This window comes from Amblyraja radiata, chromosome 28 (assembly GCF_010909765.2).
Source record: "Amblyraja radiata isolate CabotCenter1 chromosome 28, sAmbRad1.1.pri, whole genome shotgun sequence".
Classification (NCBI taxonomy): Eukaryota; Metazoa; Chordata; class Chondrichthyes; order Rajiformes; family Rajidae; genus Amblyraja; species Amblyraja radiata.
The window spans coordinates 10967976-10981686 of NC_045983.1; the positions used below are offsets into that span (position 1 = coordinate 10967976).

At 45.2% G+C, this 13711-nt stretch overlaps 1 protein-coding gene across 4 annotated transcripts in view; it reads left to right on the plus strand.

Moving 5' to 3' along the window:
* Nucleotides 1–5685: 5685 nt before the first annotated feature.
* The window catches only part of ypel2 (yippee like 2), a 34309-nt gene continuing 26283 nt past the window's right edge, over nt 5686–13711 (plus strand). For all 4 annotated transcript variants that reach the window (XM_033045787.1, XM_033045788.1, XM_033045789.1 and 1 more), the window contains exon 1: nt 5686–5858. The gene's annotated coding sequence lies outside the window, so the exon portion shown is untranslated. The remainder of the gene's footprint in view (nt 5859–13711) is intronic.

Consider the following 13711-nt stretch of genomic DNA (forward strand, 5'->3'; position numbering starts at 1 on the left):
TGAAATGAGGGGGCACCGTTTTTGATGATATTAGTTGACTTTTTGAGGCAGCACATCCTATAGATCCCGTTGAAATTGGGGTGGTCAGTACCTGTGATGGACTGGGCAATGTCTACCACTCACTGCAGCCCCATTCATTCCTGGACATTTGAGTTACCCAACCAGGCCGTGATGCAACCAGTATGTAAGCTCTTTACCGTAAATCAGTCGAAGTTCACGAGCGTGTTCGGTGAAATACTAAATCTCCTCAATCTAAGGAAGTAGAGGCATTGACGAGCTTGGTAAATGGTAACATTAATGCAAGCTCTCTATAAATGTAATTGCAAATGCAAACGGTTGTTAAAGATCTTACATGAATGCAAATCCCTGTTAGAACCCGGGCATAGACAGGGTAGACAGTCAGCACCCTTTTTCCAGGTTGGAACTGTTGCAATAAGTTGAGATGGGGAAAGTTCAATGGAGATGTGTGGGGCATTTTTTTAAACAGAGTATTGGGAGCCTGGATATAGATGAGAGGGTGGGGGGTTGATTGGCAAATGGATGGACAAAGGCAAGAGAAGAACAAGAGACAAAGGTGTATCAGATAGGGAGAGAAGATGAGTGAAATGTAAAGCCAGAGAGAGGGATATGGGTGGAAGGGCACAGTCTGAGGGGGGTGGGAGAGCTTGGGATAGTGGGAGAAATGGGTGAGGGGGTCACAGGAAAGAGAGGAAGGGGAAAAGTGGAAGGTTACCTAAAATTGAACAATTCAGTGTTCATACTGTTGAACTGTAAGCTACCCAAGCGGCATATCAGGGTTTGTTCCTCTAGTTTGCGTGTGGCCATAATAAATAATGCAAGTGTTTGCAGAAGACGTATGTAACCATAACCCCTTGTCCAAGGTGCTATTTTAGAGCAGCATCCTGTTAAAGTTGGAAAAATAAATAGAGACTCTTGTTAAAAGAAGCTATTTAAATATACATCTCTGTTCAAGGTACAAGTTAAATATACAAATATATGCTGGCTCTCTTAAAGGGTCCACATAAAGGCAACATCTTGTTAGGGTGCTTTATGAAAGCAATCTTTTGTTAATTGTATTATATAAATGCATGTACTTGTTAAACATGATTTCTAAATGTAAGTTCTTCTTAAAGGTGTAAATTTAATATGTCTTAAAGGAACAAAATGCAAAATCTTTGTAAATGTGCCAACTAAATGTATACTCTTATTAAAGGCATTATATAACTTCAAACCTTTTCTGGAGAGTAAAAACCTGAGTTAATCTTATAGTTATAGAGTCATAGAGTCATACAGTATGGAAACAGACCTTCGGCCCAACTTGCCCATGCCAACCAAGATGCCCCATCTACACTCGGGTGGCACAGTGGTGCAGCTTGTAGAGCGGCAGCTACACAATGGCAGAGACCCGGGTTTGATCATGACCTCAGGTGCTATTTGTGTGGAGTTTGCACGTTCTCCCTGTGATCCCATGGGTGTCCTCCAGGTTCTCCAGTTTCCTCCAACATCGCAAAGACGTGTGGGTTTTTAGGTTAATTGACCTCTGTATATTGCCCCTGGTGTGTAGGGAGTGGATGAGAAAGTGGGATAGCATAGAACTAGTGTGAAGGGGTGATCAATGGTTGGCATGGACTCGGTGGGCCGAAGGACCTGTGTCCATGCTGTACAACCAAACTAAACCAGCCCCACCTGCAATTGGTCCATATCCCTCTAAAATGTTCCTATCCATGTATCTGTCCACAAGTCTTTTAAATATTGTTCTAGTACCTGGATCAACTATCTCCTCTGGCAGCTTGTTCCATCCACTCACCACCTTCTTTGTGAAAAAGTTGCATCTCACGTTCCTAATAAATCTTTCCCCTCTCATCTTAAACCTATGTCCTCTGGTGGATGATCTTACATTAGAACGGGTCAGTACAGATACAAACAGGAAAGGCAGTTCACTTGAAATTATGACTATTCTTTTTTTCCAGGGTGCAATGTGTCTTATTGCAATATGAGATCTTGTGCTTTGAGTCTACATTGGGCTGTGTTGGAATAGTGTAGGAGAACAAGAGCAGAGGGGTAGGAATGGGAGAGGGATGGAGGTTTAAACTGAGAGGTGGCTGGAAATCTGGGTTCTCTCCTATGGAATAACAGGAGAACCAATCAGTATTTGGGAGGGATTCAACCACTCAAGCCCAACCCTCTGCCATTAACAAGATAATACTGTTCTGACTGCGACCCTCAACTCCGCATTACCGTCTATCCCCAGCCATCTTTTACCCCTGTCTGATATCTAATATCTAATATTTACTATCTGGCTAATATTGCCAAAAGAACGCAAAGACTTCCTTAAAAAAAGAACAACATGATTAAAAAGGACAGTATGGATTTATGGGAAGGAACTCATGTTTGGTTTGTTTTTACAATGTGACTCAGAGAATAAACAAAGGTGAACCAATAGATATGATATATTTAGATTTTCAGATTACCTTTGATAAGGTTCTACACAGAAGAATTGTTTAACAGGTTTAGAGGTTTCTGTGGAAACGGCAGCTGGAATCTTGAGCAAAACACAAAGTGCTGGAGTAGAGCCTTAGATCGTCATAGAGTGATACAGTGTGGAAACAGACCCTTCGGCCCAACTCGCCCACACTGACAACAATGTCCCAGCTACACTAGTCCCACTTGCCCGCACTTGATCCATATCCCTCCAAACCTGTCCTATCCATGTACCTGTCTAACTGTTTCTTAAATGATGGGATAGTCCCAGCCTCAACTACCTCCCCTGGCAGCTTGTTCCATACACCTACCACCCTTTGTGTGAAAAAGTGACCCTCGGATTCCTATTAAATCTTTTCCCCTTCACCTTGAACCTATGTCCCCTGGTCCTCGATTCCCCTCTGGGCAAAAGACTGTGCATCTACCCGATTTATTCCTCTCATGATTTTGTATACCTCTATAAGATCTCCCCTCATCTTCCTGCGCTCCATGGAAGAGACCCAGCCTACTCAACCCCTTCCTATAGCTCCTTGCAAATCTTTTCTGAACCCTTTCAAGCTTGACAATATCTTTCCTATAACATGGTGCCCAGAACTGAACACAATATTCTAAATGCGATCTCAGCAACATCTTATACAACTGCAACGTGACCTCCCAAATTCAATACTCAATACTCTGGCTGATGAAGGCCTATGTGCCAAAAGCCTTTTTGACCACCTTATCTACTTGCAACTCGACCATTAAGGAACCTTGCACCTGAATTCCTAGATTCCTCTGCTCTCAACACTACCCAGAGACCTACCATTTACTATGTAGGTCCTGCCCTTGTTCAATATCTCAAAATGTAACACCTCACACTTTTCTGTATTAAATCCCATCAACCATTCCTCCGCCCACCTGCCCAATTGATCCAGATCCTGCTGCAATCTTTCACAACCATCTTCACTATCTGCAAAACCACTAACTTTTGTATAATCAGCAAACTTGCTAATCCTGCCCTGTATGTTCTCACCCAATCATTGATGTAGATAACAAACAGTAACGGGCCCAACACGAACCCTGAGGCACACCATTAGTCACAGGCCTCCATCCAAGAAGCAACCTTCCACCATCACCCTCTGCTTCCTTCCATGGAGCCAATTTGTTATCCATTCAGCTATCTTTCCTTGGTTCCCATGCAATCTAACCTTCCAGATCAGCCTGCCATGCGGAACCTGGTCGAGTGCCTTACTGAAGTCCATGTACACAACATCTGCAGCTCTGCTCTCATCAACCTTTTTGTTCACATCTTCAAAAAGATTAATCAGATTTGTGAGACACGACCTCACACGAAAACCATGCTGACTATCCCTAATCAGCCCTTGGCCATCCAAATGCCTGTATAACCTATCCCTAAGAATACTCTCCAGTAACTTACCAACTACAGATGTTAAGCTCACCGGCCTATAGTTCCCAGCATTTTCCCTGCAGCCCTTCTTGAAAAGAGCCACCACATTTGCCACCCTCCAGTTTTCCGGCACCTCTCCTGGATTTAAGGATGACTCGTAAATTTCAACCGGGGCTCCCGCAATTTCCATTCTAGTTTCCCGCAATGTCCTCGTATGAGTACCAACAACTAGAGAGCAGTCCTACTATCTACCTCATTGGAGACCGTCAGTCTATTTTTAATTGGACTTCATCTTGCACTAAACATTATTCCATTTATCATGTATCTACACTGTGGATGGCTTGATTGTAGTCATGTATTGTCTTTCCGCTGACTGGTTAGCACGCAACAAAAGCTTTTCACTGTACCTCTGTACACCTGACAATAAACTAAACTAAACTGTAAAATGAAGACATATTTCTTGGGCTGCTGAATCGGAGGAGGATGTTCCACAGTATGTCCTGGCTGGTGGTGTCAAAGACTTTGGTGATGCCAGATAAGCCCAGGTATAAAGGCTGGGGCTGCTCCCTGGCACTTTCCATGTACTTGTCAGAAGTGAAGGTCATATCCACTGAGGCTCTGGATGATCAGGAGCAATTCTTTGCCCATTAGGACACTTCTGGCAATGACTTTCTTGTGGCAGGAAGACACAAAAAGCTGGAGTAACTCAGCGAGACAGGCAGCGTCTCTGGGGAGAAGGAATGGGTACCCTCGATGCTGCCAGTCCCGCTGAGTTACTCCAGCTTTTTGTGTCTATCTTGTGTCTAAACCTGCATCTGCAGTTCCTTCTGACATATTCCTGTGGCAGGTGGCAGGGAAAGTCCTTCTGTAGAAACCCACCTGTCTTGAAGATGGTCACAATTGTGACATCTCTGAGATCTTCCACAATATCTTCTTCTTCCCAAATAGGGAAATTAGGCTTGTCACCATCGACTTAAGCTTCAAGGTTTCAGCAGGAATACCATCAGCTCCCAAGCCTAATTTTTTTTTTGAGTTGGCACTCAACTCCTATGTCACAAGTCTGGCCTGAATAGGCTGGATGAGGGATAAAGTCAACATCAATAATTGGGTTAGACAGAAAATGCTGGAGTAACTTGGTAGTATCTCTGGAAAACATGGATAGGTGACTTTTCGGGTGTGGATGCTTCTTCAGACCCAACCTGAAACCATATTCTCCAGGGATGCAGCCTGACCCGCTGAGTTACTCCAGCATTTTATGTCTATCTTGTGTGTAAACCAGCACCTGCAGTTCCTTTTTTAATATCAATGGCAGAGTGTTGGTTGAGTTCTTTGTTTAAAGGGCAAAATAAATGCAGGCTGTTTTGTCAGGGTGTTATACAAATGCAAGCTAATTTAAAATGAAGGCTTTGCAAATGGAAGCTCTTATTGATATGATTTTTGAACTATTGCTATTTTACAAAACTAAATGCATAGCCACATTTTGTTTGGGGATGTGTGCTAAGGGACTGGATGCTGGAAGGGCAAGTCTGCATTTGCTCTTTTGATGGAATTTCCTGCAATTATTCCTGGTGCTGGTTTCAATCCAAGTCCCCACTTTTTTCGCCAGCCGCTCGCCTATTGGTGGTGTTGGTGACCAGGTGACGTCTGCCGCGACTCAACCTACCCTGAACATCTCCGCCGAAGCCCCGCCCCTCCTGTGAGACGTGATTGGTGCACATTCTGCGGCCGGGTCGATGAGCATTGACCAATGGCAGTGGTGTTGCTAGGATCGCTCTAGCGCCGAATTGCCGATTAAGTTGTCAATCACCTAGCGAGCAAGCTAGGATGCGCTAGGTATAAAGTGCGGTGGCCGCAGTTCCTCGGGGGTTGCAGCTCTTCAGTCTAGCGTGAATTGTAATTTAAATTGCAAAGAAAAATATCCAAACAATCGTTTAGTCAGAGGCAAATAATAGAAACAATTAGTAAAGGAGTTATAATTTCATATTTTAAGGTAAGGGTTTGCAAATGGACTGACATTTTGTTTCAAATGCAACATTTCCCATTGTGCGTTTCCTCTTTTCCAGCTTACATTTTACAGACTGTTTGCAATGTATTTATTTTAATGCAAAGAAAGATAATACTTGAATGATTGGAATTTTGCACAAAAAAAGCCATGTGTAACAGTCCTGCGGCGTTGTTTGTTTAGAGGGATGCTGGTGCAGTAGGTATCTGGGTTTGTTTTTGCTAGAAACTGATGTGATGCAGTCGGAAATCTGTGGTTAGGCCGGCGAGAAGCTCGGCAATTTTTAATCTCGAAGCTCTGCGAATGTTTTAGGGGGTTTAAATGAAATGCTGTTTGGCAGATAAACCTAATTTAATAATTGGAAATATTTTTTTAAGGATGCAGATGTTGCAATACCGCTCCAGCTTCTAAAACAGCATTTTGCTTGTAGAAGACCCAATTTATCCCCTCTAGTTACGATTGTTTTGAAACTCGTAAGTGTTGGCTATACGATCAAGCAGGGTAGATTTTAGCCCTTGCTTCACACCACCTTGGTGCTCTTTTGTTCCTGTCCCACGCTCTCGCCAGATGCAACAGTTTAAAATAAAGCGCAGGAAACGCTTCGGGGATCAGAACAAAGACTTGAAAGGGGCTCCCAGTCTACGTTTGAACTTTCAATACATTTATTTATGATTTGGAAATCAATTTTCTACTTCAGGCGGAAAAGTTATTAGATCTTTGGAGTAGGTTAGACGTGCAATGGAACCTTATTGTTTACATGGACATCAGAGCATTTTGAAATGCTTCAAAGGGGTGATCGAACTGTATAATTTAATGTTTCTTTTGGTTACAGGGTGGTGATTTTTCGGTTACGTTAATGTAGTTTATTGTTCAATCGGATGTTACATATTGTTGGGGTATCCATGCCCACGTTAAGATGTTCCCAGGTCTATTTCCTTTCTCTCTCATCGTTGTCCACTATGTCCAAGATTAATTCTCATTCCAGTTTAATTGGTCCCATGTCCCCCACTTTCTCCCACAACCCTAGGGCAAGGAGAGGCATGGTCTTTTATTTTCTCTTATCACTTCCTCCTCCTCCTTTTCCCCCCATTGTTCCGATTGCTTGCGGAGGTTGCACCCATTGCACACTGATTGCTTTGTTGTCCTGGGTCAATATGAGCCCCAAGCCTCTGTCTTGTCCTAGCTCCAGCCCGAATATCCAGCCTCCACTTGTCCCGGGTCATTATCTCCCGTCCCAATTTCCCTTATCCCGGCAATAACAAGGGATCATCTTCCCGCCATTTGCTCCCTCCCGTTGTCCCAGTTCAAAGCGAGCGCAGGGATCGCTTCCCCCCCCCCCCCCCCACTTCGCTTTCCCGCGCTGGGTCGCGGGAATAGAACGCGGCGATGACGGTTGCCCGGTGACGGCGCGAGCACCCGGGCTAACGTTGCTCCTGGGAACCACAGGGTCGGTCTCCGGAAGTGACGCAGACGGCGGGGGGGGGGGGAGACAAGGAGGAGAGCGCGGGTCACGTGCTGGATTTGTTTACCAACAGTGCGGAGGGGCGGGCGGGCGAGCTGTCGAACACCCAGCTAGGCCCCGCCCCTTCGTCAGCCAGAGCGGGAGGGCGGGGCCTGCAGGAGATGACGCGTCCGCCTTTCGTCAGCTGAACTAATCTTCAGTCAACTCACGGAGGTCTCGACCCAAAACGTCACCCACTCCTCTCTGGAGATGCTGCCTGTCCCGCTGAGTTACTCCAACATTTTGTGTGTCTATCACTATGTTGTCAAGCTGGAAAGAAGATTTACAAGGATATTGCCAGGGTTAGAGGGTCTGAGCTATAGGGAGAGGCAAGGTTCCTTGGAGCACAGGAGGATAAGGGGTGATCTTGTTGAAGTGTATAAAATCATGAGAGGAATTGATTGGGTACATGCTCAGAGTCTCGTGCCCAGAGTAGGTGAATCATGGACCAGTGGACATAGGTTTAAGGTGAAGGGGAAAAGATTTAATTGGAATCTGAGGGATATCTTTTTCACACAAAGAGTGGTGGGTGTCTGGGACAAGCTGCCAGAGGATGTAGTTGAGAGGGACTAACCAAACATTTAAGAAACATTTAGATAGGTACATGGATAGGATAGGTTTGGAGGGATATGGACCAAACGAAGGCAGATGGAACTAGTATAGCTGGGACATGTTGGTCAGTGTGGGCAAGTTGGGCCAAAGGGCCTGTTTCCACACTGTATGGCTCTATGACACTTGGTTGATGCCTGGGGACGAAGAAGATGCCTGAGGGTTGACAAGATCTGGGATTGAGATTTTAGAATGAGGATTACTCATGTTAGAGGGACGAAAAATTATTCACTCATTGCACACTGATTGATTGATAGGAAAGGTTCAGGGACATGGGCCAACCGCAGGAAAACCACAGGACAAGCTTGGATGGTGCATCTTGGTCAGCATGGATGGGTTGGGCTAAAAGGCTATTTCTATGCGGTATGACTGGTTGCAAGATACAGTTTGCAAACAAGCCAACCCAGCAAGCCCATGCCATCCATATCTGAAGAAGGGTCTTGACCTGAAACGTCACGCATTCCTTGTTTCCAGAGATGCTGCCTGACCAGCTGAGTTGCACTAGCATTTTGTGTCTATCTTCTATCCATCAGGTTTCACACTAGTTCTATGTTGTCCCACTTTCACATCTACTCTCTACACACCAAGGGAAATTTATAGAGGCCAGTTAACCAATAAACCTGCAAATATTTTATATGTGGAAGGAAACCCACACAGTCACAGGGAGAACATGCAAACTTCACACAAACAGCACCCAAGGGCAGGATCGAACCCAGGCCTCTGGTGCATAGAGGCACCAGCTGTGCCACTAATGCCTAAATTATTTTACCCCAGAAAGCTGACATTGACTACAGGTAGACAGGGTGGTGAAGCCTTTTTGCATGTTGGTCATCATCAGTCAGGGCATGAAATATAGAAGTTGTGTAAGACGTTGGTGAGGCTGCACTTGGATGAAAGTGTTCAGTTTTATCTTCCTGCTACAGGAAGACGTCATTAAGCTGGATGGAGTGCAAGGATGATTTATGAGGATGTTGCCAAGAATGTGAGAGATATAGAAGGAAATTGGCTACTGGTTTAGATGGAGCGCTCAATGGGAAGGGGCAGCAGGTGGAGTGGGGAAAACTAAAAATTAGATCCAGGCTCTTTGAGGAGAGGAAGGGAAGGGTGGGGGGGGGGGGGGGGGCTTCCGTCCAAGAAATATAAAACTCCAAAACATTTGTGGACAGGAGGAGTATCAAAACTGAGTTAAAGTTTTGATGAAAGATCAATCTGAAATGTTAACTCTGTCCATAAATGAGGCCTAACCAGTTCAATATTTCCATAATGTTCTGTTTTTAAATTTCAGAAATCCTAATTCTACGGTATGTTTAAGAAAGATCTGCAGATGCTGGAAAAATCAAAGGTAGACAAAAATGCTGGTGAAACTCAGCGGGTGAGGCAGCATCTATGGAGCGAAGGAATACAGTTCGCATTAACCAACCCGATCTCCTGGTGGCTCAGCACTTCAACTCCCCCTCCCATTCCGTATCCGACCTTTCTGTCCTGGGCCTCCTCCATGGCCAGAGTGAGTCCCACCGCAAATTGGAGGAGCAGCACCTCATATTTCGCTTGGTTAACACCCCAGCGGTATGAATATTGACCTCCAATTTCAGGTAGTCCTTGCTTTCTCCCACTTTCCCTCCCCTTCCTAGCTCTCCCACAGCCCACTGTCTCCGCCTCTTCCTTTCTTCTTCTGGCCCCACCCCCACATCCGTCTGAAGAAGGGTCTCTACCTGAAAAGTCACCTATTTCTTCGCTCCATAGATGCTTCCTCACCCGCTGAGTTTCTCCAGCATTTTTGTCGTCCTTCAAATTCTACAGTATTTTGTTTTCAAAACTGAGATTAAAAAAACATTCAGTTAGGCTATTAAGGACTTGCAGACTCATGGCAGGTAAAGTTGAGATGCAGATTACATGTCATGTATTCGGATAGCACAATTAATTAGAGGAGTTAAATGGACTCCTTTAGTTCCTGTGTTTAATGTTGTAGAGTAATTCAGTATAGAACAGGCACTTCAATTCAACTTGCCCACGCTGACCAAGATGCTTAAATTACGCTAGTCTCACCTGCCCGTGTTTGTATTATATCCTTCTAAACCTTTCCACACACCTGTCCAAATGTATCATCAGGTAAAATGTGGGGTGGTGAGAGCAGGCTAGGCATTGTGAGGAAATTACCAGTACAGAGGAGTGAAAGAGAATTGTCGCTTTGAACATGTATTTGAGAGAAGGATATGCAGGGCCACAGGGAAAGAATAGAGGAAGGGGACTAATTGTATTGTTGCACAGAGAAGGACTATTGGATTAAATGGCCTTCTGGCCTGCAATAATCTTGAGAATTTCCCTGGTCAATTCGTCCCTTCCCACCCAAACACCGCCTCCCCGGTACTTTCCCTTGCAACCGCAGGAAATGCTGCACTTGTCGCTTTACCTCCCCCCTTGACTCTGTCCTAGGACCCAAGTAGTCTTTCCAGGTGAAGCAGAGGTTCACCTGCACCTCCTCCAACCTCATCTACTGCATCCGCTGTTCCAGCTGTGAACTGCTCTCTCTCGGTGAGACCAAGCGCAAGCTTGGCAACTGCTTCTCCCAATACCTCCGCTCAGTTCGCAATAACCAACCTGATCTCCTGGTGGCTCAGCACTTCAATTCCCCCTCCCATTCCGAATCTGACCTTTCTGTCCTGGGCCTCCTCCATTGCCAGAGTGAGGCCCAGTGCAAATTGGAGGAACAGCACCTCATATTTCGCTTGGGTAATTTACACCTCAGTCGTATGAACATTGATTTCTCCAATTTCATGTAGTCCTTGCTTTCTCCCTCCTTCCCCTCCCCTTCCCAGCTCTCCACAAGCCTACTGTCTCTGCCTCTTCCTTTCTTTTTCCCGCCCCCCGACATCAGTCTGAAGAAGGGTCTCGACCCGAAACTTCGCCTATTCCTTCGCTCCATAGATGCTGCCTCATTTTTGTCTACCTTGGAGAATCTGAAATGCATTAGAACTTGTTTGAAGAGGAAAGATCTTGCATATCTGCAGCAACTTTCGTAACCACAGAAATTTCCTTCCTCTGGTGTCACAATTCACGCCTCTTCTCTCCCTATCTCATTACCTTCTGTCTTTTCATCTCTGGCCTTTGTCCAACCATTTGTTAATTAACCCCCCCTCCCCACCTGTATCCACCTATCTGAAGAAGGGTCTCGACCCGAAGTCGAGCCTGACATCGGTGGTGGGGAAGATGCTGGAGTCAATCATAAAAGATGATATAGCGGCACATTTGGATAGCAGTAACAGGATTGGTCCGAGTCAGCATGGATTTACGAAGGGGACAAATCTTCTGGATTTTTTTTTTGAGGATGTACAAGTAAAATGGACAAGGGAGAGCCAGTGGATGTAGTGTATCTGGACTTTCAGAAAGCCTTTGATTAGGTCCCACACAGGAGATTAGTGGGCAATATTTGAGCACATGATATTGGGGGTAGGGTATTGACATGGTTAGAAAATTGGTTGGCAGACAGGAAACAGAGTAGGGATTAATGGGTCCCTTTCAGAATAACAGGCAGTGCCTAGAGGGGTGCCGCAAGGCTAGGTGCTGGGACCGCAGCTATTTACAGTATACATTAATGATTTAGATGAAGGAATTAAAAGTAACAATAGCAAATTTGCAGATGACACAAAGCTGGTTGGCAGTGTGAACTGTGAAGAAGATGCTATGAGGATGCAGGGTGACTTGGACAGGTTGGGTGAATGTGCAGATGCATGGCAGATGCAGTATAATGTGGATAGATGTGAGGTTATCCACTTTGGTGGCAAGAACAGGAAGGCAGATTATTATCTGAATGGTGTCAGGTTAGGAAAAGGGGAAGTACAACGAGACCTGGGTGTCCTTGTACACCAGTCACTGAAAATAAGCATCCAGGTACAGCAGGCAGTTAAGAAAGCTCATGGCATGTTGGCCTTCATCACGAGAGGAGTTGAGTATAGGAGCAAAGAGGTGCTTCTGCAGTTGTATACGGCCCTGGTGAGATCACACCTGGAGTATTGTGTGCAGATTTGCTCTCCTAATTTGAGGAAGGACATTCTTGCTATTGAGGGAGTGCGGCGAAGGTTCATGAGATTAATTCCTGGGATGGTGGGACCGTCATATGATGAAATAATGGAGTGACTGGGCTTGTATTCACTGGAATTTAGAAGGATGAGAAGGGATCTTATAGAAACATATAAAATTATTAAGGGATTGGACACGCTAAATGCAGGAAACATGTTCCTGATGTCGGGGGTGTCCAGAATCAGAGGCCATAGTTTAAGAATAAGGGATAGGCCATTTAGAACTGAGATGAGGAAAAACTTTTTCACCCACAGGGTTGTGAATTTGTGGAATTCTCTGCCGATTCACTGGATGCATTCAAAGAGAGAGTTAGATAGAGCTCTTAGGGCTAGGCGAATCAAGGGATTGTGGAGAAGGCAGGAACAGGGTACTGAGTGTATGATCAGCCATGATCACATTGAATGGCGGGGCTTGCTCGAACCTATTATCTATGAAACATCACCAATTCCTTCTATCCAAAGCTGCTGCCTGTCCCGCTGAGTTACTCCAGCTTTTTGTGTCTTTCCACCTATCACTTGCCAACCTTTGTCCTGGACCCCCTCCACCTCTCTTCCAGCATTCACTTCCCACCCCCCACTTCCTTCCCTCCATTACAGCCAGTCTGAAGAAGGTTCCCAACCTCAAATGTTGCCCATCCATGATCCCCAGAGATGCTGCCTGACCTGTTGGGTATTCCAGCACTTAGTGTCGTATTTTGTAAACCAGTATCTTCAGTTCCTTGTGTCCACGGAACTTGCGTGTTAAAATATATGCTTTTACAATAGCCAAATTGCACACAGCAGGGTGCCACAAATGTTTGTAATAGGTGGCTAATGACAACAGTCACAATTTGCATTGGATTAGAACCACTATTGTTCTTCAAAATCGTTTTTAAGTTTGACAAGTGAGCAAAAGTTAATTCAATAAGTAGGTTTTGTTTGATGGATATTGAGGAAGTGGCTCTGAATTATACATTTTCAGCTGGCATGAAGGTTCAAGAGTGGTTTGTGGGTGTGAGTTCCAGGTCTCCATCATTCCCAGAGAGAAACTGACATCAACGCTGACAGTGTTTGTCGACATGAGGAACTGCTGCTTTTCAAAAATAGACACAAAGTGCTGGAGTAACTCGGCAGGCAGACAGCATACTTGGAGAACATGGATGGGCGACGTTTCAGGTTGGGACCCTTCTTCAGACCCGTTGCAGTAGGGAGGAGAGAGCTGTGGGAATTAAATGTAACATCTCCAAGTTTGCGGATGACAAAAACCTGTGTGGCAATGTGAGCTGGGCGGAGGATGCTATGAGGCTGCAGGGTGACTTGGATAGGTTGGGCGAGTGGGCAGATGCATAACAGATGCAGTATAATGTGGATAAATGTGAGGTTATCCACTTTGGTGGCAAGAACAAGAATTCCCGGGATGGCGGGACTGACGTATGATGAAAGATTGGATCGACTGGGCTTGTATTCACTGGAGGTGTCCAGAACCAGGGGTCACAATTTAAGAATAAGGGGTAGGCCATTTAAGACTGAGATGAGGAATAACTTTTTCACCCAGAGAGTTGTGAATCTGTGGAATTCTCTGCCACAGATGGCAGTGGAGGCCAATTCACTGGATGTTTTCAAGAGAGCGTTGGATATATCTCTTGGGGCTAACAGAATCAAGGGTTATGGGGGAA